The 17,504-nt window shown below is 29.1% G+C and overlaps 1 protein-coding gene across 3 annotated transcripts in view; it reads right to left on the bottom strand.

Moving 5' to 3' along the window:
* The window catches only part of LOC142320667 (uncharacterized), a 111,637-nt gene that overhangs the window by 20,513 nt on the left and 73,620 nt on the right, over window positions 1-17,504 (bottom strand). For 2 of the 3 annotated variants that reach the window (XM_075358720.1, XM_075358721.1), the window contains exon 9: window positions 15,727-17,071. The exons of the other annotated variant lie outside the window; for it this stretch is intronic. The gene's annotated coding sequence lies outside the window, so the exon portion shown is untranslated. Of the gene's footprint in view, window positions 1-15,726; window positions 17,072-17,504 lie in introns of those variants that run through there. 3 annotated transcript variants of the gene reach the window in all.

Below are 17,504 nucleotides of genomic sequence, written 5' to 3'. Positions count from 1 at the left end.
CAGTCTGAATAATGTTGCTGAGGTGTACTTCTTTGTTTACTGTGTTTACTGTTTGAGAAAAAGCATGTATTTTGTTGCATGTCAAACTGAAGTCAACAATTTTGTTCCAGTGCATCTCAACATACATACAAAACACAGCCACCACCTGAAAACAGAGTACAACACTCACTGAATCACTTCAAAGAGACAAGATCTGCTGTCAAGCAACAGAAGAAGAAAATGTTGAATGAATTAGATAATCTCTTATCAGAAGTCCTAATAAAACCATCCTTCATCAAAGCCTCGAGTTATAAATTCAGCCATTCATAAGGTTCTACATAAGAGGTTGCACTTGTATGTATACAAAATAAAGCTACTGTCGGAAATAATACAGAAAGATGCTTCCAGTTTCCTGCTACAATTTTAGACTAGTGAAAGAAAATAATTTTTTAAATTATATAATTCTTTGGGATAACACTACTTTTCACCTTAATGGATGTATTAATTAATAGATGCAGTTCACAAATAACGGAGATCTGAAAACAAATAGTTTTTCTTTTGTGTAAAAGCTGTAAAGTTGTGTAAAAACTTTACACAATTTTTTTAAAGGGAATGTGATATAGAGTTTAATAAAAAAATCATGCAGTTAGGCCTTTTTTCTTTTTTTTCTAACCCTCAGGGTTGGTCGAGTAGTCTTCCCAAATCAGCTGATTTGGAAGTCAAGAGTTACAGCGTTCAAGTCCTAGTAAAGCCAGTTATTTTTACATGGATTTGAATACTAAATCGTGGATACCGGTGTTCTTTGGTGGTTGGGTTTCAATTAACCACACATCTCAGGAATGGTCGAACTGAGAATGTACAAGACTACACTTCATTTACACTCATATATATCATCCTCATTCATCCTCTGAAGAATTATCTAAACGGTAGTTACCGGAGGCTAAACAGGAAAAAAAAGAAAAAGGCCTTTTTTCTTTGCTGAAGAGACTATTAATGGAAATGTTTTATTTGATATAAGCAATAACTACTGCTTACCATAGCTCGAAATTGTAGTTCAAATTTATTTCCAACAAGATCGTGCACCCCCACATACCCTGACCGCCAAGTGTGGACCTAATACTTGCGATTTTTCTTGTGGGGGGGAAAAATTAAAAATACTGTTTACTTAGAAAAATTACTTACCTGAATCACTTAAAGGAAAGAATTAAAAAAGTAATCAAACCACAACAGAAGAAACTAGTCCCCCGTTTGGATCACCAGGTGCAGTCTGCTACGGAAGGGTCATCAGAAAATTAAAAAATAACATTCTACGAGTCGGAGTGTGGAATGTTAGAAGTCTAAAAATAGTTGGTAGGTTAGAAAATTTAAAGAGGGAAATGGGTAGGTTAAATGTAGATGTACTAGGAATTAGTAAGGTCAGTGGAAAGAGGAAAAGAACTTTTGGTCAGATGATTGTAGAATAATTAACTCTGCATCAATTAAAGTGCAGGCAGGAATAGGTTTTGTAATACCAAGAAGATAGGGAAGAGAGTAGAGTATTTCAAAAAAGCTTAGCAACAGAATCACTGTAATCATAATAAAATCAAAATCTAAGCTGATAATGATTGTTAAGCGCCTATATGCCTACAAGTGTCCATGATGATGATGATGATGACGAAGATGACATAAGAGTGTGTATACGAAGAAATTGACGAAGTAATTAAACACAAAAAAGGGATGAAAATTTAATAGTTGGTGATAAGAATGCAAGCATCAAAAATGGCAAGGAAGGAAATATTGTGGGTGAGTACAGGATGGGCAAAAGAAATGAAAGAGGGGACAGACTTATTGAGTTTTCCATGAAGTATAATTTAGTGATTGCCAACACAACGGCATGCTGTTTTTAAATAGCAGTTTAAAAATCATAATAGAAGAATATACACATGGAAAAACTGAGCGATACTGCAAGGTATCAGATAGAATATATCATGGTTAAATAAAGATTTAAAAATCAACTCATTAACTGCAAACCATATCCAGGAGCAGACATTCATTGATAGTAGCCATAATTTAGTGATAATGAAATGTAGATTGGAATTTGAAAACCTGAAAAAAGATGTCAGATGAATTGGTGGAATTTAGAGAAACTTGAGGAAGAGGAGGTAAATTAGAATTTTAAAGATAACATTGCAAAGGGTCTGAATAAAAAGGATAAGGTAGCAAATATGGAAGAATGGGAGAATATAATAAAGGAAATTCTTAATCAAAAGAAGTGAGCTTATGTGGAACAAAGAATTGGTAGAAATCCTTGGATATCAGAGAATATATTGCAGCTGATGGATGAGCGTAGAAAGTATAAGAATGTTAGTGATGAAAATGGTAAAAGGACCTACTGACAATTAAGAAATACTATAAACAGGAAATGCAAATTAGCAAAAGAAGAGTGGATTAAAGAAAAGTGTTCAGAAGTAAAAGGGAAATGATCATTGGTAAAATAGATTGAGCATACAGGAAAATTAAGGGGAGCTGGTACCCTAAAATTGGGTAAAAACTTCAATTTTTATTGCACATCTTTATTACTACATATCTATAATATAATAAAAAGATAATAAAACCCCAGTAATTGGTTGGAAAGCCTAAAAAAAATTATCTTAAGGATTTGGGTGCATGATGGTTAAGAAGGTTAAGATGTGCTTACACCTTTTTTTTTAGTTTTCTATCTGTACCAAACAAATTGTTTATTGACAAAAATTTTCATAAAAAAGTACTTTTTTAAAAAATATGCAAAAACATTTTGTTACAAAAATCGAAGAAAAAAAGTTGTATATTCTACACAGAATTCCCTTTAAAATGATTAGAAGATTCATGTTTCTATGACAATAGTCCTTTAGAAAAATATACTTAAGTATCACTAATTTTACATTGTTGAGATACAAGATACCCCACCACCCTTAAGGAGAATTTTGTGGTACATAAGTTAAAATCTAATAATGTGTTAAATAACGATGATATACAAATTTATAATACAAAAGAAAAGGGCGATAAGAGGGTGGAATATATTAAAGAATTATATAGAGGAAATGAATTAGAAGCTGGTGTTATAGAGGAAGTCGAAGAGGATAAAAAAAGAGATACAATACTGAGATCTGAATTTAAGAGCATTAAAGGATTTGAATGGGAGAAAGGCTCCTGGGATACATAGGATACCTACAGAATTGCCATGCAGTGCAGGTAAGGAAGTGATAGATCATACAAACTGATGTGTAATAATTATAAAAAAGGGGAAGTTCCGTCAGACTTCAAAAAAAGTGTTATTGTCATGATACTAATAAAAGCAGGAGCAGATAAGTGTGAAGAATACAGAACAATTAGCTTAACTACTCATGCATCAAACATTTTAACCACAATTCTGTACAAAAGAATTGAAAGGAGAGTGGAAGAAGATTCAGGAGAAAATCTGTTTGGTTTCAGGAAATGTTTAGGAACAAGGGAAGCAATTTTAGTGCTCAGATTGATGTAGAAGAAAGATTATAGAAACAGAAAACAACTGCTAACATTTACAGAAACCAAACTGAGACAGTAATAATTGAAGAGCACAAGAAAGAAGGAGTAGTAAAAAAGGGAGTCCAACACAATATTCCCTATCACTGTATTTTTTAATTTTTACATACAACTAGCAGTTAATGATGCTAAAGAACAGATCCAGAGCAACAGTGCAAAGTGAAAAGATAAAAATGTTACAATTTGCTGATGATGTAGTAATTCTAGCTAAAAGTAAAAAAGATTTAAAAGAAACTATGAATGGCACGGATGAAAGAACTACCACATGAAAATAAACAAGAACAAACTGAAAGTAATGAAATATTGTAGAAATAAAGCAGATGGATCACTAAATATAATAATAGGACGAAACAGACTGTGCAGGTAGGGGAATTTCATTATTTGGAAAGTAGAATTACTAAAGACAGATGAAGCAGGAGCAATATAAAATTCCGAATAGCACAGGCGAAACAAGCTTTGAGTGAGAAATATAATTTGCTTACATCAAAAATTATTAAATATCATGAAAACATTTTTTGGGCGTAGCTTTATACAGAAATGAAACTTGGACAATCAAGAGTACCTGAGAATAAATGATTAGAAGCTTTTGAAACTGGGTGTTACCGGAGAATGTTTAAAGTAAGACGAGTGGATAAACTGACAAATGAAGAAATGCTATGGCAAATTGATGAAGAAAGAAGTATTTGGAAAAATATAACTAAAAGAAGGGAAAGACTTAAAGGCCACATCTTAAGACATATTGGAATAGTCGCTTTGACATTAGAGGAACAAGTAGATGGGAAAAATTGTGCAGGCAGACAATGTTTGGAATACGTCAAATTGTTAGGGATGTAGGATGCAGGGAGTAAACTGAAATGAAACATCTGGCACAAGACAGGGAATCTTGGAGAGCTGTATCAATCCAGTCAAATGACCGAAGACAAAAAAAAAAACAAGATTGTTACAAAACTGTGTAGGACAGAAACTGAATATAGATTGGATATTTTCCAAGCAACAAAAGTATGGATATTGAAATTTATTGATTACATAATAAAACTATTTGTTGGAGAATTTAACAAATAAAACAATATATCTGTAAGCATTTTTATTTTTATTTAATTCAAATACGTTTTTTTTGGTTTGAAGTACAGTAATTTTTTTTATTATATAAACTTTATAGAATTTAATTCTGAGAAAACTGATTGAACAAGATCACACTTTTATTATTAAAAACAGCTGTTTATTTAGTTCCAAACCGTAAAGAATTTTGTAGAATTTTTAATAAACTAAACTTCCCAGTGCTCATGTTTCATCTGAACATCAACTGGTACGTGGAATGAAAGGGAAAAATTCTTCAGGTGGTACAGCTTAGTCCTACAAGCACGTCAAGAATTTCTGCACGACTCTACACTCCACAAAGTACAGTATGAAGGAGTGTAATGACATAAGCAACACACAGAATTGACATTGGTGTCTGAAGAAAACCCACATGATATAGCTGAATCAAATTTCCACAATTTTTAGTGAATGATTGATGTGGCATAACTGACAACCAATAGGCCTTTCATACTAGAACGTGTCACAGGGAGATATTACTGCAAACTTTAAATAATGAATTTCTTACATTCCTTGAAAATTTCTCATTGGTAAAACAAACTGAAATGTACCATCAACTTGATAGAGCACTAGCACATTTCAAAATGAAGTAAGACAATTCTTAGATGAAAAGTTTACTGGTAAATGGATTGGATGTAGAGGGAAGATAAATTGGCCACTTAGATCACCAGATCTTACTCCCTTGGACTACTGTTTATGAGGATGGATGAAATACAAGGTATATAAGCAAAATGTAGACACATTTATACTGATTGTTCGCATTTTTAATGGTGCTGTCTTTATCAAGGAACTCAAAGATATTCATTAGTTTGTCAACAGAAAATGTTTGAATATTTATTGTAAATTAATACAGTATAAATTAGTGACTTTTTTGTTAAAGTAAATTAAAGATATTTTAATTTTTCAAATTAAAAACAGTTGTTTTTCATTTTTATACATTAATAACATTTTCTATTAAGTTTTGTTTTTAATAATAAAAAGTTTTTTTTTTAAGACTTATTACATTAATTTTCTCAGAATTAAATTCTCTACAAGTTTTAATAATAAAATTTATACATTTATTAATTATTTAACAAAGTTATTGTACTTCAAAGCTAAAAAAATGTGTTTTTCATCGCCAAATTTTTGTTTTATGTTGGCAATCATGAATTTGATAAAACAGGCTTTTTTTTCTGAAATTATTTTCCCTTTCCTTCTGAATCACTCTCTCTCTATCTCTCGCTCTGAGTGTGTAGGTGTGCATGTAATATTTTTCTAAGTTATCTTTTCAAGACCCATGTCACCTCTGTACTAATAATTATTGTATATAACTCAACTTGATGCACCCTAGTACAGAATAATTAATTTAGTTCATTACTCCTTAGTACAGAATAATTAATTTAGTTCATTACTCCTCTTATATTGTCAGACAATATTCTCCCTAAGTCCGATTGATCATCATTTCGTTTATTTGTTTTTTGTTGCCCATCATTTAATCGCTCATTGGTTTGACATAATTCTTCTGATCTTAATTTGTATACAGGTTCTGCAGTTTCAAATTTTCTCTCTCTTTACATTCATCATCCTCTCTTAATATTTTTATTCTTTCCTTAGTCATAATGTTTTCTTCCTCTTTATATTTATCATCTTCTCTTAATCTTTTTATTCTTTCTTTGGTTTTCACATTTTATTTCTCTTTATATTTATCATCTTCTCTTAATTTTTTTATTCTTTCTTTGTTCTTAACATTTTCTTTCCATTCATATTCATGTTCTTGTCATTTTTTGAGATATATTTCTTAATATTATCTTTCTTTTTCATTTTTGAATAATCACCAAATAATCCAATAATAAATAACTGAATATTTTACACAGTTACATTAAAATTAACATTTGTAACCAGTATACAGGTGTTTACTAAACAGAATAGTTTAATTATTATTTACTTTTGTTTATGTGACACACCAGAAATCTAAAATTTTTGTTAATCAGCAACTCACGAAGATAAGAATAATATTGATCTAGTAATATGAGCAATAAAGGGAGTTTTACTCTATCCTAATATTTCATGTAAGATTGTTGAATTAATAATTGTATAAATATCTGATGTAAATAAAAACTAATATTTCAGCAATTGTGTAACTGTCTACTTTATTAAAGAATTGAAGGATCGTATCTCACATTCAAATGAAATGCAGCAAAAAGTGTATATATGTAATTTAACAGGCATGTACAAGGAAGCCATGTGGTCTCCACATAAGATTTTTTTTATTTCTTTTTAAAAATTATAAATCTGAAAATGTTTTAACTTTTTAATCTTAATTTAATTTTTAACTCTTATATAATAAATTTTAAATATTATATATTTTAATTACACTTTGAGTTTAATATGAAATTTGATAACAAACATTTTATAATGAAGAATTACAACTAATGATGTGGGTTGCCACAAAAGTACTATTGTAGGTATCAAGAATAATAGTTTAGATAACAAACACAAATTAAGGGTTGGTTAGACAAGCAGGGATACTAGATTGTGGATCCGGTGTTCTTTGGTGGTTGGGTTTCAATTAACCACACACCTCAGAAATGATAGACCCGAGACTGTACAAGACTACATTTACACTCATCGTCATTCATCCTCTGAAGTAATACCTGATGGTGATTCTTACAGGCTAAACAGGAAAAACATATCCCAAGCAGGGATAACATGGTTCTCATTTAACCTAACAGGAGATAAATCCAATTCAATCGAATAAGTTGGGAGGTAATCTAGTAAGGCTTTATTCAAATATGCTACTGATGTTAGGCACATCTTTGAAACTATTCTAAAAATCTTTAAAAAATTTGAGAATAAAAACATGACCAATGAAGACTAATTAACAAACAAATATCAAGTTTGTTGAAATTATGCCACAGATGGATAATCATGTTTGGTAGGAAAAAAATTGATTTTTAATTAAATTTGATAGGAGAAAGTAAATCTAAAACAGTGAAAAGGAGAAAAGTTGCCAACAGAAAGGATGCTTTTGTTAATCTAAATGAATAAAAAAGAAAACTAGTAGAAAAACAATAATACTGATTACAGAATGTACAACTAAGTAATAAGTTGCAACCTTGGTCTATGAACTGGCAGCTTAACTGAAGGTAACAGGTCATTTTATCTGCAGATAGGGGGAAAGTCATCAACAGTGAAATGGTAAACCATGAATAAGAGGATCAGAATAATTACAAATGATTAGGAAGTAAAGTATTATATTAAAGGAAATGACAGTATGTCTAAAAAAAATGCTACAAAAACAAAAGACCACAGTTACAATAATGCATTCAGTAAAAAACTTGAAAAATCCCTCTTGAACAGGGGTGTACAAGTAATGCATCTATTATACCTGCTATATACTGACTGACAGTAGATAAAATGCCTTTGAAAAATGGCAACTTCACCATAATCTTAGAAAGCCAAATTATAGGTGATTTGAATGCTAATTCAGAAAACCTATAATTTGAATGGGGCTGGAAAGTAATGGTGAAAATTTGGAAGGTCCTTTCTTGACAGAAAAAGGAGGTAAAATTTTGAATTCTGTGAAAGAAATTAATTTATTGTGGGCAATTCTTAATAAGAAAACTGCATTATTTTCTATAAAAGGGTGCATATATTTCTTACTTTCTACTATTTTTTTTACTCTTAAAGCTGTAATACATATAAAGCAATACTGTTCAACAGTATTGGACTATACTAGCCCACCAAGCTGCAGATTGGCCTATGAATTTAAGTTTAAACATCAGCAGTGTTATAAACTTTGTTAACAACTGCCTGACCGATGAGAGGGCAATACAGTAAACAGGTGACATATAATTTTTTCTCTACACTCAGTGGCAGATACATCATCACCAGTTCTTACTGACCTCTCTTATTTTTTGTCTTTTGATAATAGCAATTTTCAAAGTAAAATTTACTGTTTTTTTCATTTTTTCCTCATAATGATAGTTCTTATTTTTGAGTTCTAAAAAAGGAAACTAATAACAAAAATTGCCATTTCAACACTTGACAGAACAAAACAAGCACATATTCATATTACCAAACACTCCTATCAACCTACTAGTCTGTTGTCCAGTGAATTTATATTTATGAATTTACCAGAACAACTTAAAAAGAAATTATGAAAGTAAACATAAATCTTAAAATCATACTTTAACAATCATTGTTACTAGTGCATCACTCTTGCAAATGGCTTCACTAAATTAACTAAAGAGAAAAAACAATTCCAAAGTAGCAAAAATCTGTATGATTTAAATTCAATTACACACAGCTATAAATTAAATAATTACTGGAGAAAAGATAGAGTAACATTTTTCCCACTGAACAAGTTTCTCAATATTAAGATACCTGCAACTCAAAAAATTAAAATTTTTATATCAGAAACATTTGATAAAATTCATACCAGAAATGACAATGATGGCTGTTTAGTCTATAAATATCAGAGAAAGTGGCTACTACTGAGAATATTTTTTTCTTGACGGCCACTTCAAGAAGAAATTTTAACATTTTCCTTATAAGAAAATACTATTGAAGAAGCTATCTTTGAAAAATTTCAAAACATTTTGCTGAAAATTATATAGATCCACAAAAAGTTTTATAATGGTTAGTGCCCTTTTTATGATAGCAAAAGCAAATGTTTTAATCACAAAACTGATACTTTATCACCTAAAACGTCTTACTGCATTACTTACCTAAGTATCTCAAATGGCAGACTTTTGGGTATATGTGACTGAGAATATTGTAAAAACTGTTGACTTTATTACATCAAAATATATAATCTTAAATGCTGGATATTCTGAAAATTATTAGTAGACACATTTACAGAACACAAAGATGGGATTCACAATGATATTTTTTTGCTTAACTACAAAGTACAGGAGAGGTTTATTTTGCTCAAAAATAAGACAAAGGTGTTTCTTGAATGTTCAACTCTAAAAAAATGTAGAATAAGGAGATTTTATGTTATTATTATAAATACTTTGCTTTCTCAACTTGCTGAACATACAACTTCACAGAAAAAAAATTTATAATTGATAAGACCAAGAACCTAGATAGTATTTCAACAAAAACTTGAACTTTTTAGACTTGACAAAAGGAAATTACAAGAAATTCTTGATAATTTGTCATTAGACTTTGTTTCATCTTATGATTAATTTCTTGAGTAATCCTAAGAAAACTTAGGTTAAAATGTATGAGTATTAAAGGATAAACCAACAGTAAAAAGTAATAAACAACAGAGAGTATAATTATTTACAATCATATTGTATGGTGGGAAACTGGAAAGGAAATTATATGGTTGATAAACACGGAAAAGAGTAAAATAATACAAAAAAAGCATCATATATAATAAGTCTGAGCTGGAAAAAATAAAAAGCTTTTATGGAAAAAGATGGATAATCTTTAAGTGGCAGAATCAGACAAGCTTATCTAAGTTGTCAAAAGCTTTGTAAAGAATGAGTACTCAAAGGAGACAATATAAATTTTTATAAATAGAGCACTTGAGCTACATACAGTAAAAAAAAACAAAAAAGATGAGTAAAATTGAACAATGCAGAAATTATCTCTCAAGTTGGGTGGACATTATTGATAACACAGAAAGATTATACGAAAACTGTTTGAAACATACTAAATAGGAACATGTGTTCAATTAATCTTCAAAGCCGCATCATCTCTGTAAAATCTTAACAGGTAGAGCAGTCTACAAAAACTTAGGGCATTATGATAGTTCTGTCTGTAATACTTGGTTCTGAAAGCATCATGGATAATAATAATTACTATAAAAAATTACGTGAACTATTGTTCAAATTGTTAAATTTATTTTTTATGGCCTATTTTAAGCAATAACTTTTCTTTTTTTTGTTGTACAATTATAAAAAAAAATTAGGGGCCTGCCTACAAGGTACATATGTTGTATACAATAAATGTTAGGGCAAAAATATACAATTAAATCTATTTCCTACATGGAGCATAAGAATCACTATGATTATAGATGACTTTAGTGTCAAAAAGAGATCAAGATACCAAATTAATTTCCAACAAAATGCAATTTTTTAATGGATAAGATTTATAAAAGAATAATGCAAGAAAGATACCCAAATAAAAATATATGTAGTATTAACAACAAAATAGTTATATCTGTAATTTCTTACAGAACACCATAAATCATACAATCAACAGTTTAAAAACATGATGAGAACAAATGGAAAGAAAGAAACTCAGGATAAATATGAATGAAATACATGAATGAATTAATCTACATTTAAATTTTGAAATTAAGTTTACATATCTTAAAGATATGTAAATGTTTTCTCTGCATTGAAATTATTGGTAATACTGCTATTAGCAAGATTTTTTCTGGAATATTAGTGAATCTTAATTTAAAAGGATTTTTTTTTATTCAATAGGCACTTTCAATTCCCTCTTCATATACAAACAGAAGCATAAATGAGTCGCCCAGCTACAAAACTCATAAAATTTTTTTTTTTTACTGCATAAATTGATTGATGGTAGCCATATGCACACATTTCAGAAGTCAAACATTCTTTATTTTTAGGGGTAAAATAACAACTTAAGATGAAAACTAGTTAGAGTTCCACAACTCGTCAAGTTCATGGCACGAACAGTTTCGTAGGACATTATGATAGTTCTGTCTGTAATACTTGGTTCTGAAAGCATCATGGATAATAATAATTACTACAAAAAATTACGTGAACTATTGTTTAAATTGTTAAATTTATTTTTTATGGCCTATTTCAAGCAATAACTTTTCTTTTTTTTGTTGCACAATTATAAAAAACGCAGTTACTGTATCAAAAAATCATTATGTCCTATTGCCTTTCACTGTTTACTTAAAAACGTCAGTGTTATTTGTCATTACATCCAAAACACCTCAGCGTTGCTAGTTTAATACAAATAATCTTTACTAATAATGATAAGTTTTATCTGTTTTATTATTGTTGCATGCCCTGTTAATGCAACAAAGACAGATTTTTTTGTTTGAGTTGGTACACCAGATGTTTACTTCCACTCAGAACATACTTCATTCTGCTGTTTTGAAGAGATTAGCTCTGCATTGCATACTCAAGTTTAACTTTATTATTACCACAGATTTCATAGTCTGATTGTTCTTTAATAGTTTTTACATAATCGAGAATGAAGAAGGTATTGTGGAAAGAGACACCATAATATTGGCATCTGATGAGAATGTAAGAAAACTAAAAACAAATCTGAAAAACTGGAGGAAAGTTAAGACCCAAGAGAAACAGGTAAGTAGATTATTATTATTACTTTCTTATACAATTTAAGATAGTAATAATAATATATAATTAGTGGTCTATATGATTAGACCTATATAATTAGTGATCTATATGTCAAACAATCCAATCAAGCTATATGAAATTTAAGTAATTAAAAATGACTCCTACCCTTCTTAATCAACTCCCTATTCCTAACCTTACCTAAAAGTTTCACAAACTTCACTTTACCAACTTTACATTTACAAACATTTTGCAAACACATTTATAAAAAAAAAATCTTGAATCAAAATACTGTATTTTTTCTACATATTCATCCAAAACTTTACCAAAGATGCCAACCTGGAACCACAAAAGCGAGCTATTCAAATGTAAATAACTGAGAATGCATGATATAAGACATGAATCATTTACCATCAAGTACAAAACAAGCTTATTTTGAAGTTTGTGACTGCTGAAACCCTGCATCGCGAAAAGAAAAGTTGGAATATGCAAGAAAAGAAAGTAACTACTATTTCCTTAACAAGAAGCATAATGGAGTTGTTACTAGAGCACAGGTATGTAAAAAAAAAAACATTTCTGGAAACCCTTTGTGTAAGTCGAGAAGGTCTGTATATAAAAGAGCGTGTGGGCACAAGATCTAATGCTTTCCCATTTAAGCAAGAAACTGTGAGAGCCTTCCTTACATCAATTCATTCAGTTGAAAAACATTACTGTAGAGCTAAATACATACTCAGGTATTATTTAAGTAGTGTTTTTTTCTATTGCCAACTAACCCACATGTATAATGAACAAAATGAAAATTAACTGAAAGTGAAATATGAATTTTGCCGCATTGGCTTTGAAAAAAAAGTTCAACATTTGGTTTGGATCGCCCACAACTGGCATTTGTTCATTTTGCCACATGTATAAGGAGTAACCAAAATTGACCAATTATGATGAAAAACATAAATTAAATGCAGAGCTTACCATCCAAAACCACGACAAAAGCTTCTTATGACAATCTTCATACTGCGGTTAAAGGAGTAAAATTATTTCTTTTGACTGCCAAAAGAATCTCATCCTTCCCAAATTGCCTGATCAATTTTCTTATTACCTCAGGCAGCTGTGCTATTACAACTTAAGCTGTGTGCAAAAGTTTATCCAAGGATAAGCAAACAAAAGAAAATGCATTTTGCTATGCTTGGGTAGAAAGTGAGTACACAAAAGGTTCCTATGAAATTGCATCAGCAATTTATCACTGTCTGTGCAACAATGATTTCAAAACATAATATGATCAAGCTTTGCAGACAATTGCGGTGGACAGAATAAAACTTCTATTGTTGTAGGAATGATTTGCACTTTGCTTGTCAAAAATGCCCACCAGCAGTAAAAAAAAAATCATTCTTCTATTCCCTGTTGTTAGTCATTCCTACAATCCCCAAGATCATATTTTTGGCAGGAATGAAAGAGAATTTGGGGCCAAATCAACCACTGTTGAAATATTTTTAAATTAGGTAAAGATCTGAAAATATATGACAACAGCTGTATTGAGTATTCCAAAACTTTATTTAAGAAACTCCTGCTGTACCAGGCAATGCCAAAGCTCCAGCAAAAATTGGCACTTTCAGTTTATGCCAACCAAGTAAATTTTCTCTTTTTTTCTGTTTACCCTCATTAAATGAAGTCTGTTTAGTTTCAGTTTCAGAATGTAAATAAAGTGTAGTCTTGTACAGTCTCAGGTCTACTATTCCTGAGATGTGTGGTTAACTGAAACCCAACCACCAAAGAACATCGGTATCCCTAATATTCAAATCTGTATAAAAGCCTTTAGTAGGATTTGAACCTTGGAACTCTCAATTTGAGAGTTCCAGAGTTTGAGAAATCAGCTGATTTATGAAGACAAGTTAACCACTAGAGCAGCTCGGTGGCTTACGCAAATTATCCTGATAAAACATAACAACTATTAAAGTGCAAAGAAAGAATGGCTACAAAATGAATCCTGGAATGAAACTGCACCACAAATCATTATAAAGGTGTGATCGTAAAGGCTAAGAAATTGAATGACTTGAGATATCTTCTTCAAAAGCACTATGGGCCTGACTTAAGACATGAACTGAACTACCAGTTTTGCAAACTACCTTTTATTGATCAGGAAGTTATTCTACAAAGAAAAGACAACGGCCAGGAACACATAGGTGAAGATGATGCTGATGAAATACCTTTACAAAAGGAAAATATTTTGGAAATTTAGTGCTTTTTAAAAGCTATATTACTTTTTTTAAATTTGCAGAGGAAGTTCTAAATACAAAAATGTAACTTTCTTCTGACAGTTTTTTAGGCCTAGGCCTAGTGTTTTTTTTTTTTTTTTAGATAATAAAATACTTTGGTAAAATAGTTGCCTTTTGAACCCGAATTCACATTTTCACTGAGTGTAAGTTTTGAAAAATGTTCCAAAAAACTCATTACATCCAATCTTCAGTTTCAAAACTACAACATTTTTGGCAGTAGTTGTACCAAAACATAAAAAAAGTAATATAAAAATCATAAAACAAATTACAATACGTACATTTGTTGAGTTGCAGAGGTTTTTTCATTACAAGTTTTTTGACATAATGACTTTTGGGAGTGGGCGACACATAATCTGATTAATAAATCATACTGGTTTGGATGTTTAGTTATTGTGATCATATAAACTCTATTAATTTTTATGGTAGTTAATGTATATAATTCAGTAACGATTTTTAATATTGAAATCAAAATTGTGAGACTTGTGCTTGTCATATGAATATGAGAAATAGTTCAGTCTACGAGTTTCTTGCTCAAGGACCAAAGAGGAAAGTACTATTTTATTTTTCTCTTAAAAAAAGATATTAATATTAATAAAAAAAATACCCACTCAACTTCTACAATCTATAAAAATACTATCCTGCCATGCTGTTATGTCATTATGAAGTACTGATGCCAGAACCAACTCTAAAACCTTAATTTATTTCTCAGCCATTTTATCAAATTAATTGTTTTTTTAAATTTCATTCTTGATTATGATATGATTCCAATATTTAATTATGTTTTTAAGTTTATGAATTAAATTCCAAAAAATTAACAAAGGTTATTTTGATTTCTGATTTAAAGTTTGTTTATTTCCAATTTTTATTTTTTCTTCTGCAATAAATGAAAAAAAAATTTCTTAAATGTTCAGTTTAATGGTATTAAAATGTTTCTGCTTTGCTGAAAAGCAGACTTTATAAAAAAAAAATTGCTTATCACTTTTTTTCATGATAAATATGATTTAAGAATTACAAAACAGTTGAATAACAACAGTTTTTTAAAAAAAACAGTGATTTTATAACAGTACAAAAAGGTTTTTTGTAACAGTAACTTTTCTGCCTCATTTTTGGAATGAAGATATAAATTACTATTATAATCTGTCCAAACAACAATTTACCATTAAATTTAAAATTTCTCTAGACAATAACGTTGCTTTCACAATTTTTTATATAATTTTAGAAGGTATAGCAATTTATAAAAATGGACAACATGGCAATCATAATGCAGAATACTGTAACTATTAAATTCTATATATTTATTTTTTAATGCATATTTTCTGTAACCATCAACAGTATCCTGACATTTATTAAACATTATCAGATTTTTTAAAATATACTGAACAAATTGATTTTTTTTTATTCAAGTTCCTATCAGAAATATACCATTCCTTCAGGCTTTCAGTTCAACAGTCAGTTAAATAAACTCCTTGTCTATTAAGAGTGTAAAATCTTACTATGAACTTTAATAATAAAATATAATCAAATTTAACTATATAATGTAACAAGATACTAAATTATGACAAAAATAATTCAACAAAGCTTTATTTTTCTAATTAATCAATTAGTTTTATATACTACCAATTAATTATATAACATTTATTTATTAACAATTTTTTTCTAATAATTCTAACTAATTAAAAACTATACATTACATGCAATAATAAAAGTTATCTACCATTATATAAACATTTAGTAATTTAACTGTGTAAAGATAATTACACATATCTATAAAATGCAACTTTAATAACAATGCAGAATACAAAGTAAAATAAAAATAAAGCATATCTTTATTACAGTACACAAATTAATCATTAAAATTAAAACCTAACATAAACGAGTATTTGACAGTAAAATTAACATAAATTTTATCAAAATCTGTTTTCAGATTATTATACGGAAAAAATGAAGAATAATAGGATTAAAAAGTTACTGAATTAAAAAAGAAACTTACATAAAATTTACCATGTCTAGACAATTCTTTCAGTCAAGAAAAAAGTATAAAACATTTTATAAATTTACAATCGTTCATACATTTACATAAAAATAACTGCTATAAAAAATGGAGATTAATGCAAAGAAGAGTAAACACAGTTAAATGAATAAGAGATTTATTAAAAAAGAGTTGTATTAAAAAAAGTAGAAAGCATAATGAAATAATAGGATCATTAATCACCAAATTGAAAGACGATAACAAAGATGGGCTTGTACAAAACAACAAAAAGAGCTTTATAAAAGTTCTATATTAAATGTTTCATTTTAAGATTAAAAACTGCCTATGTTCGATAAAAAAAAGAATGTCTTAAAGGAAAACTGCAAATATTAACTTTAAAGCTATAAAAAGGATGTTAAGAATTAGTAAGCCATGTTCTTATCATTTTACATTCAATGATAAATCCATTAAGAAAAATACACAAATGTTTGGTCCAGTGAAAATTTACATTATATGGTGAAATTATTATTTAACATCCGATGAAAAATTGCTAGAATAGAGAAAAGGGAAATGAAAAAGTTAGCACTTCAACCAAGCTTTTTGAATGTCCAAGCATTTTGGGTGGCATAAAACATACTTATAACATTATCCTGATATTTCACAAAACGGTTTTACATTTTTAAAACTACAAGTCATCTAGCAAATAACAACACGGCTCAGCTAAGTATAAAATCAAGAAATGTTCTTCATTATAAATTATAAATGAAATTAAATAAACACCTTCTTATAACCATTGTAGTAATCTTAATTGATTATGATGATGAAAAAACATTCTTTCACAGCACAATTTTATTGTTGTTTTATTCATAATTTCCAATAACTAATCCGGATTTCCAAGTAATCTGAGGTGGAGACAATCCATATTACCTCATAAAATTGAGACCACACTGCAATTACAAAAAGAATAACAACAAGAATTTGTTATCGGAACTGATTAAAGAAATTGTTTTATTAAATTTTATTTTATAAATATATTATCTACTTCACCTTAAAAAGCAAATATCTTAATTAATAAAAAAAAATTATCAATAAAATCTGCTCTTAGTGCAGATAGTAAGTATTATAGAAACTGACATAATAATTTTTATTATTATTTTGTTTCTGAAGGACAAAGCTTTTATTAAAACAACAAAGTATTTAAGCAAACAAATCTGGACAAAATTATTAATTACAAGTACCTAATTCGGCACAGAAAAATAAATTGTTTCCAAGTTAAATTATTTCAATAATTAAGATAACTAAAAATTTTTTTTTGTAATTATTTCATTAATTAATATGTTATGTAAATATTTACACAGTTAACTCCCTAGTACTTCAAGA

Source organism: Lycorma delicatula, chromosome 2 (genome assembly GCF_047948215.1).
Source record: "Lycorma delicatula isolate Av1 chromosome 2, ASM4794821v1, whole genome shotgun sequence".
In the NCBI taxonomy this organism is placed as follows: Eukaryota; Metazoa; Arthropoda; class Insecta; order Hemiptera; family Fulgoridae; genus Lycorma; species Lycorma delicatula.
The sequence above is the reverse complement of the archived record's forward strand: the minus strand, read 5'-3'. Positions and strand labels throughout refer to the sequence as shown.